We start from the raw sequence: 24,950 nt of genomic DNA on the forward strand, positions 1-24,950 counted from the left end.
AAAGAATGAACGCATGATACTTTGTTATGCAAATGATAAGTTTTAAAGATTAAGAAATGTAATTTTAAATTATATATATTTAAATTATGTATAAATTTAATATCATCATTTCCAAGCATTTTATATTTTATGTATTGCTTTAAAGTAAAGCATTCCCTCCAAATGAAACAGATTTAAGTAAACACTACAAAAACTGAAATTAAAGATAATGGGGGACACAGAAAACACTCCAATAATGAACTAATCATATATGTTTAAAATTCAGTCAAATGGGATGATCTTTATTCTGTATTGCAAAAACAGCACATCTTTATTTAAATCTAAAATTGTAAAATAGAACTGAATGTTTAGACTAACATTATTATAATCCTTAACACTGCTTTGCTTTAAGTGCAGCAACGATAAAGTTCTAAACCAAATAAAGCATTATCCAGATGACAGTTTCTGTTAACTAGGTTCTCCATTGCAGTGATAAATCACAAAAAAAAACTACCGTATATACTCGAGTATAAGCCGATCCGAATATAAGCCAAGGCACCTAATTTTACCACAAAAACTGGGAAAAACTATTGACTCGAGTATAAGCCGAGGGTGGGAAATGAGGCAGCTACTGGTCAATGTAAAAAATAAAGATAGAGCCAAGTAAAATAACATGAATATTTATTTGAACGAAAAACAATAAAAGTGCAAAAGGGGGAAGGAGGATTCCCAGCTTTAGAAAATTTAGAACTACGCCGCCTTTGGTATGACCTGAGCATAGCTCATAAAATTATCTGCTACAATGTACTTCCTATCAATGACTACTTCAGCTTCAACCACAACAATACACGAGAACACAATAGATTCAAACTTAAAAGTGAACCTCTCCAATCTAGATTGCAGAAAATGTGACTTCAGTAACAGAGTTGTTAATGCCTGGAATGTGCTACCTGACTCTGTGGTCTCTTCCCAAAATCCCCAAAGCCTTAACCAAAGACTATCTAGTATTGACCTCACCCCATTCCTAAGAGGTCTGTAAGGCGTGCATAAGAGCACCAGCGTGCCTACCGTCCCTGTCCTAATGTTCCCTTTAGTTGTATTCCTTTTATGTATTCAATTCATGCTTATATTTATATAATTATTTAATATGTATTTGACAAAATAAAATGAATGAATGAATGAATGAATAGAATAGAATAGAATAGAATTTTATTGGCTAAGTGAGATTGGACACACAAGGAATGAATGAATGAATGAATGAGTGAGTGAGTTACTTCAACAACATTGTCTCACAGAAATTGACAATACAACTGCAAGCATGAAAATGAGTCCTCCTTTAGCTTCCAAGGGACCAGGGTGCCTCTGAAGGTCAGTGCTCTAAGCACTAAGAACCCAACACAAATCTAAGCCTGTATGCACACCAATAGTGAAAATACCCTGCACAGTGTCTCTTGGCAGAGAAGGTTAATTTTCATAGGCGTTGGGGTGGCTCTTTTTTTTTGGCAGGGCAATAAGGGTCTCTAATATCATTAAACCCAAGTGTGAGGAAAAGACAGCAGCTAAAATGTTAAGGCCAGTTGTGTGACCTTCTCCAATACAGTTGGCCTGGCTGTTTGCCAAAACTTAAAACACCCTCCATCCCCCTCCTGCTAAAGCTTCTTTCTTAAAACAATTGTGGTCTTTGCCTTTCATTGTGCCAATCGACTTTAGAAGTCTGTGTGTGTGTGTGTGTGTGTGTGTGTGTGAGAGAGAGAGAGAGAGAGAGAGAGGGAGGAGGAGGAGTGCAAAGGGGAAGGAGGATTCCCAGCTTTAGAAAATTTAGAACTACGCCTTTGGTATGACCTGAGCATAGCTCATAAAATTATCTGCTACAATGTACTTCCTATCAATGACTACTTCAGCTTCAACCACAACAATACACGAGAACACAATAGATTCAAACTTAAAGTGAACCTCCAATCTAGATTGCAGAAAATGTGACTTCAGTAACAGAGTTGTTAATGCCTGGAATGTGCTACCTGACTCTGTGGTCTCTTCCCAAAATCCCCAAAGCCTTAACCAAAGACTATCTAGTATTGACCTCACCCCATTCCTAAGAGGTCTGTAAGGGGCGTGCATAAGAGCACCAGCGTGCCTACCGTCCCTGTCCTAATGTTCCCTTTAGTTGTATTCCTTTTATGTATTCAATTCATGCTTATATTTATATAATTATTTAATATGTATTTGACAAAATAAAATGAATGAATGAATGAATGAATGAATGAATAGAATAGAATAGAATAGAATTTTTATTGGCTAAGTGTGATTGGACACACAAGGAATGAATGAATGAATGAATGAGTGAGTGAGTTACTTCAACAACATTGTCTCACAGAAATTGACAATACAACTGCAAGCATGAAAATGAGTCCTCCTTTAGCTTCCAAGGGACCAGGGTGCCTCTGAAGGTCAGTGCTCTAAGCACTAAGAACCCAGCACAAATCTAAGCCTGTATGCACACCAATAGTGAAAATACCCTGCACAGTGTCTCTTGGCAGAGAAGGTTAATTTTCATAGACGTTGGGGTGGCTCTTTTTTTTGGCAGGGCAATAAGGGTCTCTAATATCATTAAACCCAAGTGTGAGGAAAAAGACAGCAGCTAAAATGTTAAGGCCAGTTGTGTGACCTTCTCCAATACAGTTGGCCTGGCTGTTTGCCAAAACTTAAAACACCCTCCCATCCCCCCTCCCTGCTAAAGCTTCTTTCTTAAAACAATTGTGGTCTTTGCCTTTCATTGTGCCAATCGACTTTAGAAGTCTGTGTGTGTGTGTGTGTGTGTGTGTGTGTGTGTGTGTGAGAGAGAGAGAGAGAGAGAGAGAGAGGGAGGGAGGAGTGCAAGGGGGAAGGAGGATTCCCAGCTCTAAACAAAGGGAAATCCCGGAATGCCAGCGCGAAAGGCGGTGCTCACGTTCCTCCTCCCTTGCTCAAAAGCCCCAACATGATATTGGAATTGGATGCCATTATATACCTGCTGAGGGGATAATTTGAATAACTTGAAAGATATAAAAGCTCTAAACATATTTGTTTAAAAATCTAAAATCTATACTTAAAATAAATGAATATAAAGTAATAAAGTTCTTTAAAGTTGTAATTCACTTTGCTGCTGAAAAAGAAGCTTAACACCTTAAATGGTATTTATTAACTGAAATATCATCAAATCAAATATATAATGAGGTATATTATAATGACCTTTGTTTTCAGAAAGAAGCATGATGGAAGTTTTTCAATAAAGGGAAATATAGAAAAACTTAGTGTCATGCTCATATATCATCTTTACAGATGTTGTTAACACTATACTATGGCAGCATATGATGGTACAATGTTTCAATCAATTTCAGGATGAAAAACTCATCAATGAGGAGGAGGAGTATAATTTATTAACCTTGTATGATATCAGTTTCTCAAGGACTCTAGAAGGACCCGAGGAAGAAATCTCTGCCCCTCCCACTTTCCTTTCCAACCCAGCCTTCCAAGGGGACCTTTGAGGGAGAAATCTCTGCCCCCTCCCCACTTTCCCTTTCCAAGGCAGCCTTCCAAGAGGACCTCTCGAAAAGAGCGAAAGCTTTCTCCTGGCCGTTTTACCACCACCACACACTCCACGCCGGCCATCCTAAGCTGGGTTAGAAACAAGGAGGGGGAAGTTCAAGGACCACATCGATGGCACGAGCTCAGATTGCCGGCTGGGGATGATGGGCGCTGCAGTGCGATCTCGGGAGAGACTAGGGGGGAAGAAAGAATGACTGTTTCCCCATACCCTAGGATTGGGGAAAACATTGACCCCCCCCTTAGTTGCGGGAGAAGGGTTGCGCTTCAAAGCGGTCGCCTCCATCCATCAATCCATCCTTCCTTCCTTACTTCCATCCATCCATCCATCCTTTTTTCCCAGCGAGCGGTGCGTGTGTGACATGCAAGCAAGGCGTCTCACAGGCGTGTGTGTGTGTGTTTGTGGTGGGGTCTCGTCCCAGCCACCCACCCACTCGCTCCCTTTCCCTCTTGGGCGTGGGCTGTTCCCGTTCGCCCTGGCCTCCGTCCTCCGATCTCCTGCGCTGGGAGGCGGCGGCGAGCCAGCGGCAACCGGGCACCGCGGACTTTGGCAAGGAGGAAGGTGGGAGGAAGCGGAGCTGCCGGCTGTGGGGGTTGAGGCGTGCAAGAGGAGTGGCGTGGAAAGGCCTTTTTGTGTGTGTGTGCGTGTGTGCGCCTGTGTGCCCTAGGGAGGAAGCGGAGCTGCGGCTGTGTGGGGGTTGAGGCGTGCAGAGCACGCCTCCTCCTCTTCCTCCACTCGCTCCTCTTGCACGCCTCAACCCCACCATCCCCACCCTCTCCAGCGTGAAGGTCACCTCCTCCTCTTCCAGGCGGCGGCGGCTCCGGCTCAGTGGGCGCCACAGCCGGCAGCTCGCTTCCTCCCACGGTCCCAGTCCAGCTGAGCGGTGGCGACATGCGGCGCGCTCCGCTTTCACCGTTCGGCTGGATTGGGACCGGCAACAGGTCCGGCGGGCGGGGAGCCGCCAGCCTTCTCAGCCGATGCTTTCACCGCTCGGGAAACCTCCTCCCTCAGCCGAGAAGGCTGGCGGCTCCCCGCCCGCGCGCGGACCCAAGCCAAGCGGTCCCAATCCAGCCGAACGGTGAAAGTGGAGCGGCGCCGCATGTCGCCACCGCTCGGCTGGACTGGGACCAGTGGGAGGAAGCGGAGCTGCCGGCTGTGGCGCTCCGCTGAGCCGAGCCGCCGCCGCCGCCTGGAAGAGGAAGGAGATGACCTTCACGCGGAGAGGGTGGGGGATGGTGGGGTTGAGGCGTGCAAGAGGAGCGAGCGTGGAGGAAGAGGAGGAGGCGCGCCTCTTGCACGCCTCAACCCCCACACAGCCGGCAGCCCGCTTCCTCCCTAGGGCACACAGGCGCACACACACGCACACACACAAAAAGGCCTTTCCACGCCACTCCTCTTGCACGCCTCAACCCCCACAGCCGGCAGCTCCGCTTCCTCCCACCTTCCTCCTTGCCAAAGTCCGCGGTGCCGCTGGCTCGCCGCCGCCCCAGCGCAGGAGATCGGAGGACGGAGGCCAGGCTAACGGGAACACTGCACCACCAGGGCTTCCCGCGCCAATGCACAGCCCGCCAAGTTTGCGCCGTCCGCCCACCAGACACGGGAATGGGGGCGGCCTGGGGCGACAAATCCCGAGACCTCGGCGGGCCCGCTCCCGTCCCTCCCATGGGAGTCCGTTCGGTACCCCCTCCTGTGCGGGGTTCCCGAAGACGTAGACTCGAGTATAAGCCGAGGGGACGTTTTTCAGCACAAAAAACGTGCTGAAAAACTCGGCTTATACTCGAGTATATACGGTATGTATCCATCATCATGTGCAGTATAGGTAGTTCTCAATTTACAATTTCAATTAAGTGAGAAATTTTTTAAGTAAGTTTTGCCCCATTTTACGACTTTTCTTGCCACCTTTGTTAAGTAAATCATTGCAGTTGTTAAATTAGCAACACCGTTGTTAAGTGAATCTAGTTTCCCCATTGATTTTGCTTGTCAGAACATTGCAAAAGGTGATCACATTACCTTGGGACACAGCAACATTCATAAATGTGAGTCAGTTGTTAACCATGATTTGCTGGTCATAAATGTGAAAAATGGTCAAAAATTGCACTCTTTTCAGTACCATTGTAACTTTAAATGATCACAAATTGAACTGTGTAAGTCAAGGACTACTTGTAATTGCAGTTTTGAACATCATAGCAGAGGTGTCAAACTCAATTTCATTGAGGGCTGCTTCAAGGATGTATCTCATGGGGGCGGGGTAGGAGTAGCCAGGGGGCATGACCAGCATGACATCATTTGTGTTGGGGGCACCTGCGCCTTATTTTTTCCCCCCATGTACTGGAGGCCCACTTCTTCTGCTTGCTCATGGCTGCAATAGAGCAGGAGGCCAAGCGATGTGTTGGTGCCACAGCGAGGCAGTGGGGTGGAGTTGCTCCACGTGCCACACATTGGCTTACTTCAGGCCCCTGCAGTCAAGCCATCCATGCCTGTCATCTGCCCTGCCTTGCCTTGCGGCTGCAGCATCAACACACCACTTGGCCTCTTGCTCCATTGTGACTGTGAGCAAGCAGAAGTGGGCCAGTAACCATGTGGGCTCCTGCTGCACAGTTGCAGCTGACTTGAAGCATGTGTCAGAGTGCTGAATGGCCTGGCTGAATGTGAATGGCCTGGCTGCGGGGCCTGGAGGTAAGCTGGTGAGGGACGCATGGGGCAGCTCAATACCGCCCCCGCCTTGCCTTGTGTGTGCAGCACCACGAGCAACCAGATTGAATGGCCGCCCAGCCACTTATTTTGGGGTAGGGTTTATATTAGGAACATGTGTAAAAATATGCTACGGGTTATTTTTGGGATAAGGCTTATTTTCTGAAAAATGGGACATATAATGTATGAGTTTCAAGGGTTCTTATAAATCATCTGTTATAATAAAGAGTAGAGCAGGGAAACCTATCAGGTAGTGTTACTACAATACAACCAAGCTAAAGCAGGACGAAGTGGCCAGTCACGTCCTGCTGTGAGCGGCTGCAGAAGTCTTGTCACCTGTCACACAGAGGCATGACAGATGTTGGGGCATGGGAAGCTTCCTAAGGTAAGTGGGAGTGGGGGGCGGCTCCTCCCGCCCCCAGCTTGATTCTTAAGCCTGCCCCTCACCCATCTTGTACAATCAAATGGTGGGCAGGGCTTAACTGGGGCTTATTTTTGGGGTAGGGCTTATTTTAGGCGCAGGCATGAAAATCAGGCTAGGGCTTGCTTTTGGGGTAATTGTATTTTCAGGAAAACACAGTATATAAAGACAATAAAATACAGCTAGTTTTAATAATACACAATAGAAAAATAACTGGTAGAAAGGAAAAACATTTAGGGTTTCATTCTGCAATAAATCATCTTCCACAATAGTTGGGCTTTATGATATTTCCACCAAATATGTTAAAATATTTACATTTAAAACAGCTTTCTGAGCAAGTACTGCCCAAGTTAACAATTATCAGCGGGGTGATATACCAGCAGAAGAATATCTTATAGCATTTTTCTCTTAATGTATTATTGGCATTATTGATTTTTATCATTATTGAATATCAATTGCCCTATTCAGGTTCAGCAGCCATTTGATCATGCCACCATTCACCTGTTCTGTCACCTGAGTTATATTTCAGTAATAACGGACATATATGCCTTAACAGGTATCTTGTATTATTTCAAATCTAAACAAATTTTTGAGCATACAACTTGTTTTTGTATTTCTTACTTGACTATATTGCTCATCATAAAATGATTATACTGAAACTATGAAGGCATTTCTCTAAAGATAGAATCTTGAATGATTTAAATTTTGTTTTGTTAAGTCTTGCAAGTTATAAGACTTTTCTCACTATTGATCAAATTTTTAGCATATTCTTCTTCAAAAAAGTATATGTTATATTTAACACTGAAACCAGAAGACATATAGGTAGTCTCGACTTACAACAGTACAATTAGTGACTGTCAAGTTACAATGGCACTGAAAAAGGTGACTTATGACTGATTTCCCCCCTTACAACCATTGTGGCATCTCTGTGATCACATGATCAAAATTCAGATGCTTGACAACTGGTTCATATTTATGACGGTTGCTCTGTCTCAAAGTGATCTGATCACCTTAAGCAAAATCAATGAGGAAACCATATTCATTTACCAAACGTATTACTAACTTAATAACAGTGGCAAGCAAGATCATAGAATGGGGCAAAACTCAGTTAACAAATGTTTCATTTAACAATATAAACTTTGGGCTCAATTGGGGTCATACATTGAGGGCTACCTATACGTCTTTCTTTGTATTTATTCCAAACTTCTAATAAGCTACTTCAAACTTTCTATATTTCTTATACTCATTTTATATCAATCTAAAAATATTTATATAGCCTTCAGTGAATCCTGCTCTTTCCATAGATGCAATCCAGCCACACTGAGCTATAATCTAATCTGAAATCCAGGACAATCAGATAGCCTGGGTGGATAACTTCAAATTTATTTATTTATTTTATTTATTTTATTAGATTTTTATACCGCCCTTCTCCTGAAGGACTCAGGGCGGTGTACAGCCAAAAGATAAAAAACCCAATATATATACAAGTAAAACAAAAAATTTAAAACAGAGTATATTACAAAAGTGGCCGACATTAGAAATTTAAAATTTAAAACCCTAAAATAATAAAACCCCAATTAAAATTTAATAAAACTATTAAAACTGTTAAGCCAGTCCCGCTTGAATAAATAAGTGTGTTTTCAGCTCACGGCGAAAGGTCCGAAGGTCGGGCACTTGGCGTAGGCCAGGGGGAAGTTCGTTCCAGAGCGTAGGAGCTCCAACAGAGAAGGCCCTGCCCCTGGGGGCCGCCAGCCGACATTGTTTGGCGGACGGCACCCTGAGAAGACCCTCTCTGTGTTAGCATACGGGTCGGTGGGAGGCATGAGGTAACAGCAGGCGGTCCTGTAAGTACCCGGGTCCTAAGCCATGGAGCGCTTTAAAGGTGGTAACCAAAATCTTAAAGCGCACCCGAAAGACCACAGGAAGCCAGTGCAGACTGCGTAGCAGTGATGTTACATGGGAGCAACGAGTAGCTCCCATTACTACTTGCGCAGCTGCATTCTGGACTAGCTGCAGCCTCCGGGTGCACTTCAAGGGCAGCCCCATGTAGAGAGCATTGCAATAATACAGACGAGAAGTGACCAGAGCATGAGTGACCGTGCATAAGGCATCCCGGTCAAGGAAGGGACGCAACTGGCGAACCAAGCGTACTTGGTAAAAGGCCCTCCTGGAGATGGCCGCCAGGTGATCATCAAAAGACAGCCGTCCATCCAGGAGGACGCCCAAGTTGCGTACCCCCTCCCTTGGGGCCAGTAACTCGCCCCCAACAGTCAGCCGCGGTTGCAGCTGACTGTACCGGGGTGCTGGCATCCACAGCCACTCCGTCTTGGAGGGATTGAGCTTGAGTCTGTTTCTCCCCATCCAGACCCTGGGACAGGCACTGGGACAGCACTTCGACAGCTTCGTTGGGGTGGTCCGGGGTGGAAAAGTACAGCTGAGTATCATCAGCGTACAGATGGTAACTCACCCCGAAACCACTGATGACCTCGCCCAGCGACTTCATATAGATGTTGAACAGGAGAGGCGAGCGAATCGACCCCTGAGGCACCCCACAAGTAAGGCGCCTCGCGGACGACCTCTGCCCCCCTGTCAACACCGTCTGCGACCAGTCAGAGAGATAGGAGGAGAACCACCGATAAACGGTGCCTCCCACTCCCAACCCCTCTAACCGGTGCAGCAAGATACCATGGTCGATGGTATCAAAAGCCGCTGAGAGATCTAATAGGACCAGGGCAGAGGAACAACCCCTATCCCTGGCCCTCCAGAGGTCATCCACCAATGCGACCAAAGCCGTCTCTGTACTATAACTGGGTCGGAAGCCGGACTGGAACGGGTCTAGATAGACAGCTTCATCCAGGTACTGGGGAAGCTGCCATGCAACCACACTCTCTACAACCTTCGCCACAAAGCGAAGGTTGGAGACTGGACGATAATTCCCCAAAATAGCTGGGTCCAGGGAAGGCTTCTTGAGGAGGGGTCTCACCACTGCCTCTTTCAAGGCAGCGGGGAAAACCCCTTCCACCAAAGAAGCATTTATAATCCCCCGGAGCCAGCCTCGTGTCATTTCCTGAGTAGCAGTACTAACCAGGAGGGACTCGGGTCCAGTAAACATGTAGTTGCATGCAACCTCCCCAGCAACCTGTCCACATCCTCGAGAGCCACAGAATTTGGTATGGTTAATCCCATATACTCATCTGCCACTACCGCAGCCTGGTTCCAAATGGCTCAAGGTCTGGTACTGGGTCACGCTTAGACAATGCAGCAGAAAGTTCATTTGATCCTGGAGTTTTACTCAGTTTTAACATTATTGTCTTCTTTATCATCTCCTTTTTAATTGGTTTATGAAGGCTTTTGCTGATTATGGTCTTATCAGTTTACATTTTATCTTTTCCTAATTGGTGCCAGCCTTCCATATAATTGAGCTACTTAAGAAATGAATTAGAGAATGACTAAAAGAACGTTCCACTGAATCTACAAAAGAAGTTGCTTGATTTAAAAGGATAATTCAAATTTAAAAGGGGTTGGATTAGAAGAATCCCAAGGTCCTTTCCAACACTGTTATTCTGTTATTCTATTAAATGACAAACCTAGAGAGTAACCTATATAATTTTTTTCTACTTGATTTTCAAAAGAGGCTTATTAAAGTTTTGAAGAACTATGTGCACTAAGAAGAAATGAGAAATAAAATCCTATGACAATATTTAAATGAACTAAAGATTACAAGTGCTAGAAGTAAAAGGAAGAAATGTAAAACCGGTTAAAAGAAGATATATTGTTACTTCTGGCAACCTTTTACAGACTTTCTGCTCATACTTGGACTGAAAAATAATGTTTTATAGATTTCTCTATAGAAAACAGATGGCATATGGAATGAAGTCTGTGATGAAGACCTAAATGTTTGTAATCTTGGGGAATGAAGAATCACTATTTTTCTTTTATTCTTGTGATGGCGATTAGAAGTAACTTCTTTATGTACCGTATTTTTCGCACTTAAAGACGCATCAGACCATAAGACGCACATTAGCTTTAGAGGAAAACAGGGAAAAAAAATCTGCCTCTGCCTCCCTCATTTGTCTGGTATTCATCTGGCTAACGTCCTTGCAGCAAAGCAAACAGCCTGGTCAGCTTCAGCAGGTTATTGCAGCCCCAGCATGTGGCTCATCAGGGCTCTGTTCCTTTGTACCCACCCACTGGTCAATGGAGCGGAGCTGCCTCCGCCACCAGAAAACACTGGAGCCTTCGTTGTCAAGCAGCTGATTGGCAGTTGGATTGGCCTCCCAGAATATCGCTGATCAGCTGTTCTAGGCAGTTGTGATCACTGCTGTACCCGATCACTGTTTGCCATCGATGATCGTAGCCGCTTGCTGCTGCCTAGAACGGATGATCGGTAGTATTCCAGGAGGCCAATCCAACCACCGGTCAACTGCTCAGCAGTGAAGGCTCTAATGGTCCCCAGCAGCAGTGAACAGTGGCAGCGGTGACAGGCAGCAGCAGTGACAGGGGATTTGCACCACAATATTCGCTCAGACGCAGACATTTCCACCCACTTTTTTGGGAGGGCGGGAATGTGTCTTACAGTGCGAAAAATACAGTATTTATCTTCTCTTTCGTTAGTACACTTTTATTCTTCTTTTCTTTTTTTAACACTTTTTACTGTTTGCTTTTTTCTTTAAATTTAATTTGTATTAAAAAATATTAACACATAAAAATAATATATTAAATTTACTATTTAAAAAGGCATAGATGGATTAAAAAGTAATATTAAAGTTTATTGAAAGGCAGGAGAAGGGCTTTCAGAGTGCTAAATAGCCGCATGGCTACGTGCTCTTATGGGAGCCCGAAGCAAGGCCACAGACCCATGGTTTTCCATCTTTCTGAAAAGCAAGGAGAATGGGGCCTGACTCACCTATAGGGGAAGAATGTTCCAAACACTGATGGCAACAGCAAAGAAGGTTCTCTTCCTAGATACTGCCAATCGGAATTCTTTAGCTGATGTGATCTGCAACATATCTTCCCTGTTTGAGTGTGTGGGATAGAATGATATAACGGGATGAATATGGTTCAATAGGTAATTTTGTCTCTGCCATGTAGGGCTCTAAAGGTCATAACCAACATTTTGAATTGGATCCAGAAACAAACTGGCACCCAATTGAAGCTCACTCAATAAAGGTGTTAGATTCACTGTTCTTTGGGTACTGAAGATTGCCCACACAGCCGAATTCTGTATCAACTAAAGCTCCTAGAGACTTTTCAAGAATAGCCCATGTAGAGCACATGAAATAATACAAATGGGAAATGACATGGGCATGAGTGACCAAGTGAAAAGCCTCCCTACCCAGGAAATGCCATAACTGGCACACCATACAGAGTTGATCAAAGATCCTCCTAGCTATGGCTACTTTAGAATTTCAGACTATAATGTTGTGCCCATCCTTTGCGTTATATTAATAACTGCATTCCTGAAGACATAATTGACTTGCCTCATCTTTCCCTCTCCTTTCATTATGAACTCCATGATGTAGTTGCTTTCCCTTAGGGTGCTTGACACCTTCAGTCCATCAACCAATTCCTTTTTGCTGATCAGAATTAGATCCATGATAGATGCCTTCCTACTCCTTTCCTGCTTCTTCCACTTTCTGAAAAACAAAGCTGACCAAGCAAAATCATAAACCTATGAAACCTCTTACTACTAGCTGAATTAAATTGATGTTTCCAGTTACCACCATAGCCTACCCTCTTTGAAACTCAATGAGTTGTTTAGAAAGGCACTGCTCACTTCTTCCTACTTGAGGAATACTAAAGAAGAAAGCCTACTCTCTGTCCTCTCATCTTCTCAAGAAAGAAGCAAGTTTGCATTTGCTACAGGTGCAGTAGCTTAGTCTTCTACTAAGAAAACAGGTCTAATACGTATCTGGCAACTCACTTCTCCCTTCCCACATCAAACTCTCCCACAAAACTTCTGTTCTCCTGGTCAACTGATATGGTAACAGATTCCTAGCTGCCATCTTTGCTTTTTAAAGAGTTCGAGCTGGCTTTGCCAACAATATGGTCAGATGAATCTCAGGAAAGTAATGAACCTAATTATTTTTATGACTGAAATGAGATCTTAATTTAGAATTCGACAATTATATCAGACACAACTATTTGGACTATTTTGGTATATCACTGATGTCTTCCAATATCAGATAATTTCCCAGTAAGTCCTGTACATGGTGACATAAAGATGGCAAGAGTATATAACCATGATGGCAAACCTATGGCATGCATGCTGGAAGAGGCACATAGAGCCATCTTTCCGGGCACGTGGAGCCATTGCCCATTACTCTTTTGGGTTCCAGCATGCCAGCCAGCTGGTTTTCATGTGCACTTGTATGCCTGAAACTGGAAGAGCAGCCGCCCATTGTGCATGTGTGGTCCAGGAAGATGATCTTCCTGTTCCAGGAATACACATGCACATCAGCCACTTGGTCTCCTGATTTCTGCCGCGCATGCGAAGATCAGCAATGGCAATGGCCGGCTGGCACACTGTCTCCAGTGTTCCTCCTGCACAGCACCACTGCCCCAGAAGAGCAGCAACTGCAGGGGGAAAGGCAAGAATGACTGGCCAGCTTGAGCACTCGGGGAGTAGGGCTGCACTTTTGGCTTGCAAGGCATGGACAGGAGGAGGTGCCGCTGCCACATAAGGTAAGAATACTAAGGCTGAGAGGACAAAGTTGGGAGCAGCAATCTGGGGGTTGGGGGGGCAATGGCTTTACTGCCGCCGTGAAACATGCAGGTATCTCCCCAGTTGGCAGCAGCAGCCAAAGCCACATGTGTGAGCGACTGGGGAGCTCCCTTCTTCTCACAAGGATGCGGGGGGTTGGGGTTGAGAGTACGTACTTCCCCACTCCTGGAGTGGGGGAATTGACAAGCCAAATGTTCTTCCAAGGGAAAAGATGGGGGTGGGGGACAGGAAACGTTCCAAACTCTCTTCCTTCCCCTTCTTTCTCCCAACTCCGCCAGCCACTATTAGTTTACCCCTAGTGAGGCAGGGTAAACACTTGGAGCTAGATCAGTTCACACAACTCACTTTTAGCCAATGGCTCAGAGCAGCTGCTTCGTTTGAAGAGGGGAAAAGATTGAGGGAAGAAAGCCAAAGCTCTGTTACTCTGTTAAATGTTCTTCCAAACTCGAAAGCAACTGAAGGGCAGGCTTCAAAGATCTTTTCAAAATTATCTCAACTGTTCGCAGGCAGCCCACTCTAAGAGAGTGACCAAGCCTTCCAGGGGGAGTGACATTCGTACCCGAGGCGCGTCCTCTTTAAATAAGCAAACTTATCCCTTCTTGGAGAACCCCCTACATACTCTTCGCTTGAGGAGGAGGGGAAAGGATTGAGAGAAGAAAGCCAGAGCTCCGGCAGCCTCTGGAAAAAAGTTTAATAAAGTAACAGACTGCCAGAGCTCCAGCTTTCTTCTGTCTATCCTTTCTTCTCCTCCTTCAGCCAGGAGAAGGAAAAGCTGCCAGCGGGGAAGCAAGCTGCCCCAGGAGGACTGGAGAAGAATGCAGCCCCTCACTCATGGAGACCTACCAGCTGGGAAACGGTCGCAGTAAGCAGCAAGAGGCGTGCAGGCAAGGAAGTGGTCATACTCCATGGAAGGAGAGGGTTCCACCAACCTTTACCGGCACGAACGGCTTGCCTGCCTCGTGCTCCAGGCAGCGACCAGCATGGTTGGACGCTGCCTGGAGCGCAAGGCTGGCAAGCCATTCGCGTCGGCAAAGTTTAGTGCAGGAGGCTTTCCAGGCCCAAAACAGGGTGGGGGTATGTGAAGTGCATGTGTGGGGGCGCACATGCATGCACAATGTGGGGCGCAAATGCAGGAGTGGGGGGCCATGCATGCATCCACATGTGGGGGGTTGTATTGCATTATGGGTGCTGGTGCATGCGCACGCACACACATTTTTGGCACACAACAAGAAAAAGGTTCGCTATCACTGGTATATAACATGCTGCCAGCAGCACCAAGTTCCAACATTCCAATCTCAATGTTTAAGCTTCATGACCACTTGACTTGTTTCAATTAAAAAATTAAACATGGAATTGCCATTCTGCTAAGCAAAGAATTAGCTTATTTATTTATAGGGATGATTCTGAAATCACAGAGACAAAAACCACTAAGGAAGAATTAGTTCACTTTCTGGTAAACAGATACTTTTTGACTGGCCAATCCCACTGTGGAGGATTTGCCAGTTTGTCATGGCAACCATTTTTTAACAGTCTATCTACCATGTCCTTTCAAAATTCTAAGAGCAAAATTTTAGCTCTCTCTGAAATATGGTATGCACAAAGATAGCACTTTCAATATACACATTTTCTTATGGTGGCATATATCATGTTGGCTTCTGTTTATTAATGCATTAATGCATTTTTTCTATACATCTGTGATATGGCTCTTTATTTTATACAGACATCCAGCTGAATATATGTTATTTGTTGAAAATTCAGAATGATCAACTGAAATTCAGTTAATTTTAAGGAAGAGAAACCTGGTTTATGCATCCTTGTTAACGGCACTATAAATCCAATCTGATACGCTAGAGATTATAGTTTTGATTTACATTTTATTTCTTTACTCTTATATGTTTAAATTAGATGCCATTTTATATTGAATGGTTGTGATTTCCTATTTTTTTCTTTTAGTACACTACCAGTCACATGATCTAATGTAGGCAGACATATAAATGGATTGATTAGTAAATAAATAAATCTGTCTAAATCAAGCAACTAAAATGTGTAACTATCAATTTAGCAGATGACATATTACACATAACTTTGAACATAAACTACACTGCTTTGAAATGCTATTACAAATTAATTCATTTATTATAATATCATTTACTAGAATGGCTTTTGCTTCAGCAATATTTAGATTCTATGTTATAGGCTATATTCTTCTACCATTCATAAGATATAGGAAGAATGTAAGTTCTTGGCTGGCAAATAAAGTTTTGCTAGAAATATTTCCCTGCCATCCAATAAAGGTCAAATGTAAGCTTTTATGCACATAATAATGTATTTTTGCAAGTCTGATAAATTTTAGGAATAAATACCAAGTAAAACATGTGACATAAAATGTATAGACTTGAAGCGACTGGGCCAAAGCCAAAAGGATGCTCAGCTATGGATGTATCTAGTGGTGAAAGGAAAGTCTGATGCTGTAAAGTTCTATGCTCCATAGGAACCTGGAATGTAAGATCTATGAATCAAAGCAAGCTGGATGTGGTCAAACAAAAGAGGACAAGACTGAACATCTACATCTTAGGAATCAGTGAACCAAAATGGACAGGAATAGGTGAATTTAATTCAGATGACCATCAGGTATACTACTGCAGACAAGAATCCCTCAGAAGAAATGGAGTAGCCTTCATAGTCAATAAAAGAATAGGAAAAGCAGTACTAGATACAATCCCCAAAATGACAGAATGATCTCAGTTTGAACCCAAGGCAAACCATTCAACATCACAGTAGTCCAAGTCTATGCCCCGACCACTGGTGCTGAAGAGGCTGAAGTTGACCGGTTCTATGAAGACCTAAAACACCTTGTAGAATTAACACCAAAAGCTGATGTCCTTATCATCATGGGGGATTGGAATACTAAAGTAGGAAGTCAAAAGATAATTGGAATAACAAGCAAGTTTGCTCTTGGGGTACAAAATGAGGCAGGGCACATGCTGGTAGAATTTTGTCAAGAGAATAGATGGTCATAGCAAACCCTCTTTTCCAGCAACCCAAGAGACATCTCTACAGATGGACATCACCAGATAGTCAACACAGAAATCAGTTTGACTATGTGCTCTGCAGCCAAAGATAGAGAAGCTCTATACAGTCAGTAAAACCAAGACCAGGAGCTGGCTCAGATCATGAGTTCTCGTGGCAAAATTTAGGCTTAAATTGAAGAAAGTAGGGGAAAGCACTAGGCCCTTCAGGTATAAACTAAATCATATCCCTGGTGAATATACAGTAGAGATGACAAATAGATTTAAGGAATTAGATCTGATAGACAGAGTGCCTGAAGAGCTATGGAGGAAGGTTCGCAACATTATACAAGAGATAGCAACTAAAACTATCCCAAAGAAAAAGTAATGCAAGAAAGCAAAATGGCTGTCTGAGGAAGCCTTACAAATAGCTGAGGAAAGAAGGGAAGCGAAAGGCAAGGGAGAGAGAAAGATACATCCAATTGAATGCAGAATTCAAGATAATAGCTAGAAGAGATAAGAATACCTTCTTAAATGAACATTGCAAAGAAATAGAAGAAAACAATAGAATAGGGAGGACCAGAGAGCTCTTCAATAAAATTGGAGATATGAAGGGAACGTTTCATGCAAAGATGGGCATGATAAAGGACCAAAATGGCAGGGAACTAACAGAGGCAGAAGAGATTAAGAAGAGGTGGCAAAATTACACAGAAAAACTATGTAAGAAGGCGCTTAACATCCCTGATAACCAAGATGGAGTGGCCACTGATCTCGAGTCAGATATCCTGGACTGTGAAGTCAAATGGGCCTTAGGAAGTCTGAGCAACAACAAAGCTAGTGGAGGTGAAAGTATTCCAGCTGAGCTATTCTAAATCTTAAATGATGATGCAGTAAAAGTGCCATACTCAATATGCCAGAAAATTTGGAAAACTCAGCAGTGGCTACAGGATTGGAAAAGATCAGTTTATATTCCAATTCCAAAGAAGGGCAATGCCAAAGAATGCTCAAACTACCGCAACATTTGCATTCATTTCACATGCTAGCAAAGTTATGCTCAAAATCCTACAAGCTAGGCTCCAGCAGTATGTGGACCAAGAACTACCAGAAGTGCAGGCAGGATTTCGAAGAGGCAGAGAAGCTAGAGATCAAATTGTCAACATACGCTGGATCATGGAGAAAGCTAGGGAGTTCCAGAAAAATGTCTACTTCTGCTTCATTGACTATGCTAAAGCCTTTGATTGTGTGGATCACAACAAATTGTGACAAGTTCTCAAAGAAATGGGAGTACCAGACCATCTCATTTGTCTCTTGAGAAAACTATATGCAGGTCAAGAAGCAACAGCAAGAACTGGATACAAAATCACTGATTGGTTCAAAATTGGGAAAGAAGTTCGGCAAGGATGTATTCTGTCGCCCTGCCCATTTAACTTATATGCAGAGCACATCATGAGAAAGGCAGAGCTAGATGAATCACAAGTTGAAATTAAGATTGCTGGGAGAAATATCAACAACCTCAATATGCAGGTGAGACCATTCTAATGGCAAAAACTGAAGAGGAACTAAAACCCTTCTGATGTGGGTAAAGGAGAAGAGTGCAAAAATCGGCTCAAAATTCAACATTAAGAAAATTAGGATCATGGTTCTTAGTCCTCTCAATTCCTAGCAAATAGATGGGGAAGAAATGGAGGTAGTGATAGATTTTATTTTCCTGGGCTCCAAGATCACCTCACAAACGGAGTACAGCCAAGAAATTAAAAGATGCTTGCTCCTGGGCAAGAAAGCTATGGCAAAGTTAGACAGCATACTAAAAAGCAGAGAAATCACCCTGCCAACAAAAATGTGTATAGCCAAGGCTATGGTTTTCCCAGTTGCAATGCATGGTTGTGAAAGTTGGACTATAAGGAAGGCTGAGCATTAAAGAATTGAGGCCTTTGAACTATGGTGCTGGAGAAGTCTCCTCTGAGTCCCTTGGACTGCAAGGCGATCAAACCAGTCAGTCCTAGAGGAGATCAACCCTGACTGCTCTTTAGAAGGCCAGATCCTGAAGATGAAACTGAAATACTTTGGTCACTTAATAAGAAGGAAGGACTTATTAGAGATAGAGCCTAGGGCTTCTGGGTGGCGCCACCTTTCTCGCTGGGTGCTAATTTATGGCACTCCGCATTGAATATGGTACCGGTGATAACAGCTGTTCCCGGCTTAATTTCCCTCTCTGGTTGAAAGCGAGAGAAAGAGCAAGGGGGGGATAGTGGTAGATTCCCCTAGGGGCTTTGTTTTTGTAATGCAAAGTCCTGAAAGGTCAAATCCCCTTGAACCCTCCCCCAACCTCCAGTATTCACTGCGCTCCTGAAAAAGCAGGAAAAGAGGAAGGTGTCCACTTCTGCTAACAACTGATTTCTTTTTGTGGTTTCTAAAAGCAGACGGAAGAAGCGTGAGTGAACAATTATTGGTTTGCAAGTATTTTTGATTTTCTGACTTCCACCTTTTTTTAAAAAAGAGAGAAATTCCCCCCCCCTTCTTTTAATTGTTTAAAATGGCGTTTTAGAGAAACTGAAACCAGAGCGATACATCAAAGGGAGCCTTGCTGTTGAATCGAAACTGAATGGAGATTTTATCTTATTGTGTTTGACTGTGGACTGTTGGATTATATTACGTTGTTTAAGTACTTTACAAGGGGATTCTCAGCAGGAACTTTGTCATGAAGGTTCTTTCAGAAGAATGGATTCGTGACTTTATACAGGACTACACAGAAAGTATGTATTTAATTATTCAAAAATACGAATTGATAAAAAATGGGGACGTTTTGGATGAGAGCTTGGAGGAAATTAACCAGTGCAATCACTCGGAAAATGGAATGGAGGAGATACAAATAAAAGTGGATAAATATGAAGATTTGATCGTGCATAAACAAGTTGATGTAAAGAAGTTTTCTTTAAATAGTTTGGATGAAATGCCTGAATTTGTGCTACAGGAGATTGTCCCTCGAACAGAAAAGACTCACAAGCTTAATGTTTCCCAAGAGTTTTCTTTTTGGACTGATGGAATATACGGCAGTAATTTTTGGATTCTTGGACATAAGGAATTACTAGGAAATATTGTGCTGACTTTTTAAAAGGAGTAATGAAGGAAAGACAGAGATTAATGCATCAAAAAAAATGGCAAGAGACCAAAGTATTATCCTTGAAACAAGTTTTTTTTAAAATATTAACAGACAAAAATATTAGTGTCCCGGAAAGACAATTTGTGAGGAAGATCTGGAAGAAATGGGTTGATTATATGTTTTATATCTATCATAAAAGACTAGATATTTGGATCTATACTGGATTTTGATGAGGAAGGACTAAAGTTGAATAGATATTGTAATTTTCTGTATTGAAATTTTATAAGGTGTTGCACTAAATTTTAAATAGAATATTTTCAAAAGATCTTATGTAAGAAAGACATGGGGGGGGGGAAATTATATGGTTATAGAAGTTATAAGGGACATATTTTTTGAATTGGATTGGATTTTTATGCTTTATCTGGTTTTAAATACTTTAGGATTAATTTGTTCTATTGATTTATATATTTTACTACTGTTAATTCTTAATTTTTATTTTTATTTTTTTGAAGGATTTTGGTTATGTTAGGAGGAAGTCAGAGCTAGAGAGGGAAAATTGGTATAATAGTTTTGGGGGAAAATTTTCTTAGCATATGTTTGTTTTATTTTTAACTATACCTTGTGCTTGTTCCGGGAAGCCAGGGGTGAGGGTATTAGTGAAGGGAGGGGGGTTGGGGGGAAAGGGGGAAAAAAAATTTTTGTAAAACTTTTTGAATAAAAAAAAAAGAAGAAGAAGAAGAGCCTAATGCTGGGAACTATTGAGGGCAAAAGGGATGGCAGAGAATGAAGTGGCTGGATGGAGTCACTGAAGCAGTTGGCATGTGCTTAAGTGGTCTCCGTGGGATGTTAGAGGACAGGAAGGACTGAAGGAAAGTTGTCATGGGGTCGCGATGGGTCAGACATGACTTCATAACTAACGACAAAATCTTTTAAAATAAGAATAGTTATTCTACTTTATATAGTACAAATGTATGAAATTAACGTGAATCAAAATTCAATTAGTGAGAGATTAGTACATGTATTACTAAGACTCAGTTGAGGTTGTATGACCAGTTGCTATTGGGGTTTTAGGCGCAAAACATTTGTGCAATATGAAGAAGAGCAAGACATAGCTCAAGAAAGAGGCGGCAAATCCTATGAGGTGGGCTGGACTGAGAGTGAGTGGCCCAAAGTCACCCAGATCATGGCTAATGTGCGTCTTAAATTTATGTCCTCAAGGCCTTTCTAGTCCAATATCTTAATCATTGCATTACATTGCAACCTAGACCAAACTGGCTCTCATCTATTATCTATATCTATATGATAATATAATTCTGACACTAGGTAAGTACGACATTTATATAATTACATTGTAGATAGATGTAAATTATCATCATTTTGTATCATTATGGTTTCTACAGAAACTGTGATATTCTACATACTACGTAACATTGAAGTTTATAAAATTAGCATTATCCCAAGTTTTTGGAGTGGGTTAGTGTTAAATTGAATGCCCTTATTGCAGACACACCCCTCAAATTTTCATCCCACTTGAAAATTGTTAAGGGATTTCAGCTCTGCATTTTTTTTGTTTTAAAATTCAAAGTGCACAACTTATATTTAGTAACATTTTCTCATTCAGAATCAGCAAATCAGTACTGTATTCACAGCATAAAATCCACAAGCCCCAGCTGAATTGGCCAAAAGGGGTCTCCTTAATAAATAACATTTTAAGAGTAATTTTTTGCAATGCTTTGTTATGTATTTTACAGTCTAAAATCTAAATTGTTTGGGTGAATTGAAGATAGCTTACCTAAAAACAAAGCCAAAAATCGTAGCAGAATGGAGAATTCTTCTTAATTCCTGTCCAGATAAGGAAAGGACTTGAAATTGCCCACAAGAGCTTCAGACATTTGCTCCTCATGAGAAGACTGCAAGTCCATGGTCTCTAACAGGGCTCCGAGAGACCAGGGAAAACCATCTTTGCTCAAACTGTGGTCAGTGCCATTATGGACACTGTGTTTCCATATTTCTTTTTCTAATCATTTTTGGAAATCACTTATTAACTTCCTTTCAGCTATTAAAACCTTGAAATAGACAAGATTTACAGGACCAATGTGTGTTTCCTTAAATTCATAATGAATAAATAAAAAAGAGAACTTTTTAAAAAGCTTTTGTTTTCAATAAACAACAAAACAGTGATTAGAATGTCAATTCTGGAAATTTACAAATAAAGATCCAGATAAATTGAAATAAGAATTTGGAATTAATTTTCAGAATCCTTCCTATAGAAAATGCTTTTGTTTTGAATTCTTTAAAAAAAAAATAGGATAGGATTTTGAAAGTTGGATGCTAGAGCATGGATGTCCAACGTTTTGCCTTGCATGGATGCACTGATACAAGAGGAATTATTTTGGGCCACATATAAAACATTTTAACATATATAATATATAATATATAAAATATATAATTAATGTGTATAAATCACACAATAATGTTAAAAGTTTACAATCTTGTGGGGCTACATTACTAGATTTAAAGTGTTGGTTATGACCTTTAAAGCGCTCCATGGCTTAGGGCCTGGGTACTTACGGGACCGCCTGCTGTTACCACATGCCTCCCACCGACCCGTACACTCTCACAGAGAGGGACTTCTCAGGGTGCCGTCCGCCAAACAATGTCGGCTGGCGGCCCCCAGGGGAAGGTCCTTCTCTGTGGGGGCTCCCACACTCTGGAACGAGCTTCCCCCGGGTTTACGCCAAATACCTGACCTTCGGACTTTCCGTCGCGAACTGAAGACACATCTTTTTATTCGCGCGGGGCTGGCTTGAATTGAATTTTATTAATTTTAAATTTTTATTAATTAATTTTAAATGGGGTTTTTTAGTCTAGTATATTTTAACCTATCAGGCTAATTTTAAAATGAATTTTTTAATCTGCTTTTTAAATTGTATATTGTATTATCTGTTTTATTTTTGCCTGAGTCCTTCGGGAGAAGGGTGGTATAAAAATCAAATAACTAAATAAATAAATAAATAAATAAATCTCTGGGGTCACAGTTTGGACACAACTACACTAAAGGGACACAGAAACAACTAAAGATTACAATTAAAGAACATTTAAATTTGACTTACTAATAGAGAATAAAACAGAATACTTAAACATTGGATGTATTGAAGGATATCTGTGAACAGTAGATTCAGAAGTTAATTTTAAAAGTGTATGACATTATAGACAGACCATGTTTAAAAGATGTAATGGAAGAGGAACAAGTTATACTAGATAAGACTAGACTAATCTGAAAGTGAATTTAAAAATGACTAACGACAAGTAGGGTCTGGAAAAACATGCTATACTGAATATACAAATGAAACAACTAATATCCTAATAATTAAAAGGGATAGACAAGAAACAAACCAAAAGTGTTCTTGATAACTTCCTATATTGGATTTACAAGAGAGACTTGTTAAAGCTTTGAAAAAAATTGTGAATACATATATTTAGGCGATTAGCTATAACCTATATAGTGAGGAAAAATAAAAGAAAGAAACAATACCAGCAGACTTTAGAAGAAGAACATAAAAGACTTGAAGTAGAACTACAAAAAGAACCACAAAAGGTGAATCTAAAAAATCAAATGGAAATAATTAAACACAAGTTAAATATAATGGAAAAAGAAGAACTGGCATAACAAATTAAAAAAGTAAAACCATTTTTTTTTTGAAAATGGTAACAAACCCGGAAGATGGCTACCCTATAAATTGAAAAAGGAGAAAGAGAAGAGATGGATAAGCAAACTGCAGGATGAGGAAGGTATATTACAATACCAAATGGAAAATAAAAAAATATATAATCCAGGAGTTCTATAAGAAGTTATATGACTATGAAAAAATTCCATTGCAGATGATCTAGTTTTTATACTAGAAAAACCATTAGAAACTGGTCCCAGGTTGATAGAGAAAATTGAGGAGTATGAAGAAGTTGCGGGATTGAAAATAAAGAAAAAACTAAAATAATAGTAAAAAACCTTACAGATAAACAGAGAAATAAATTGACAAAGAAGGTAGACCTCTGGATAGTAAAGAAATTGAAATATCTAGGAATTTACTTAACAGCAAGATAATTAAAGAGCAACAATTAAAGAGGATAAGTACAAAGTTAATGGCAAAAACTTTGGGATAGAAATTATAAATTGACAATCGCTACTGCATACAGTAGACCCTCTGGTCACAAATGCTTTTGACCACGACCAAATCGGGTTCCGACCCAAAAAATTTACTGTTGTTTTTTTTCCACGGCTGATTTCCTCTTCCGTGCCATTTTTTTTTTTAAGCGCCAAATTTCCAAAATTAGGTTCGAGTTACAACAAAATCAGTTATGGTCGTGACCAGAGGTTCTACTGCATGAGGAAAATCTTTAAAAAATGTTTTATACGTGGCATCTTCCATCTGCAAGTTTAGCAAAAACGTTTAACAACATGTATGCCAATTGTTGGAAATGTAATCAGACTCCAAGTACCTATTATCATATGCAGTGGACGTGTATGAAAGCAAGAAAATATTGGATGAAAATACACACATGGTTGGAAAAGATGACTAAACAACATATAGACTTAAAGCCAGAAATATTTTGTTAGGTATAATACCAGAAAGTTATGATAAAGGAACTATATACTTAATGCTATATTATAATCATCATCATCTTCATCATCATCATATCAGAGTTGGAAGGGACCTTGGAGATCTTCTAGTCCAACCCCCTGCCCAGCAGGAAAACCTACACTATTTCAGACAAATGGCTATCCAACATTTTCTTAAAAATTGCCAGTGTTGGAAATATGTATTGACAGCAGCAAGAATTGTATTTGCACAATATTGGAAAAATGAGAACACCCCACCAGATGAAAATATAATTTGGAAAATATTGGATTGTGCAGAGATGGATAGATTGACATTGAAACTAAAAGATAAAGGAGATTCAGAGTATTATTTAACATGGAATAGATTTTATCAATGATTAGAGATAAGAGGTAGAAATTAAATAAAGAAAGAGCATTGCTCTGTAAGTAAAATAAGAAAGTTGCTTTATAATTATAAGTATGCTAATAGAATATCATTAATCATTAAGCTAATATAATTATAAATAGGGTTATAATTATTACATGCATTATTATTAGTAGTATATCTGTTATTTTTTTTCTGCTGTGAAATGCCGGGACAACACGTTGTATTCAAAATACTTATAAATAAAAAAACCTTGACTTCAAAAAACAAAAAGAAAGGAAAAATTTGTGAAAAGGGACAAAAAAACTTAAAAGAAATAAAATTCCAGAACATTATTCGAAAGAATTAAAGATCAAGATAATTAAAATAAAAAGAATATAAGAGGAAATGTTTTTTAAATATTTTTCCTTACAATATTGTTATTTTTTTTCTTTCCTATTTTTCTTTTCTGTACTTTCTTTT

At 41.1% G+C, this 24,950-nt stretch overlaps 1 protein-coding gene across 6 annotated transcripts in view; it reads right to left on the bottom strand.

Annotated features, from left to right (window-relative positions):
• ZDHHC3 (zinc finger DHHC-type palmitoyltransferase 3) overlaps nt 1-24,950 on the bottom strand; it is a 118,084-nt gene that overhangs the window by 88,039 nt on the left and 5,095 nt on the right. The window contains exon 1 of one of the 6 annotated variants that reach the window (XM_058182076.1): nt 12,155-12,298. The exons of the other annotated variants lie outside the window; for them this stretch is intronic. The gene's annotated coding sequence lies outside the window, so the exon portion shown is untranslated. Of the gene's footprint in view, nt 1-12,154; nt 12,299-24,950 lie in introns of those variants that run through there. 6 annotated transcript variants of the gene reach the window in all.

The sequence above is a fragment of the Ahaetulla prasina genome, chromosome 4 (assembly GCF_028640845.1).
Source record: "Ahaetulla prasina isolate Xishuangbanna chromosome 4, ASM2864084v1, whole genome shotgun sequence".
Classification (NCBI taxonomy): domain Eukaryota; kingdom Metazoa; phylum Chordata; class Lepidosauria; order Squamata; family Colubridae; genus Ahaetulla; species Ahaetulla prasina.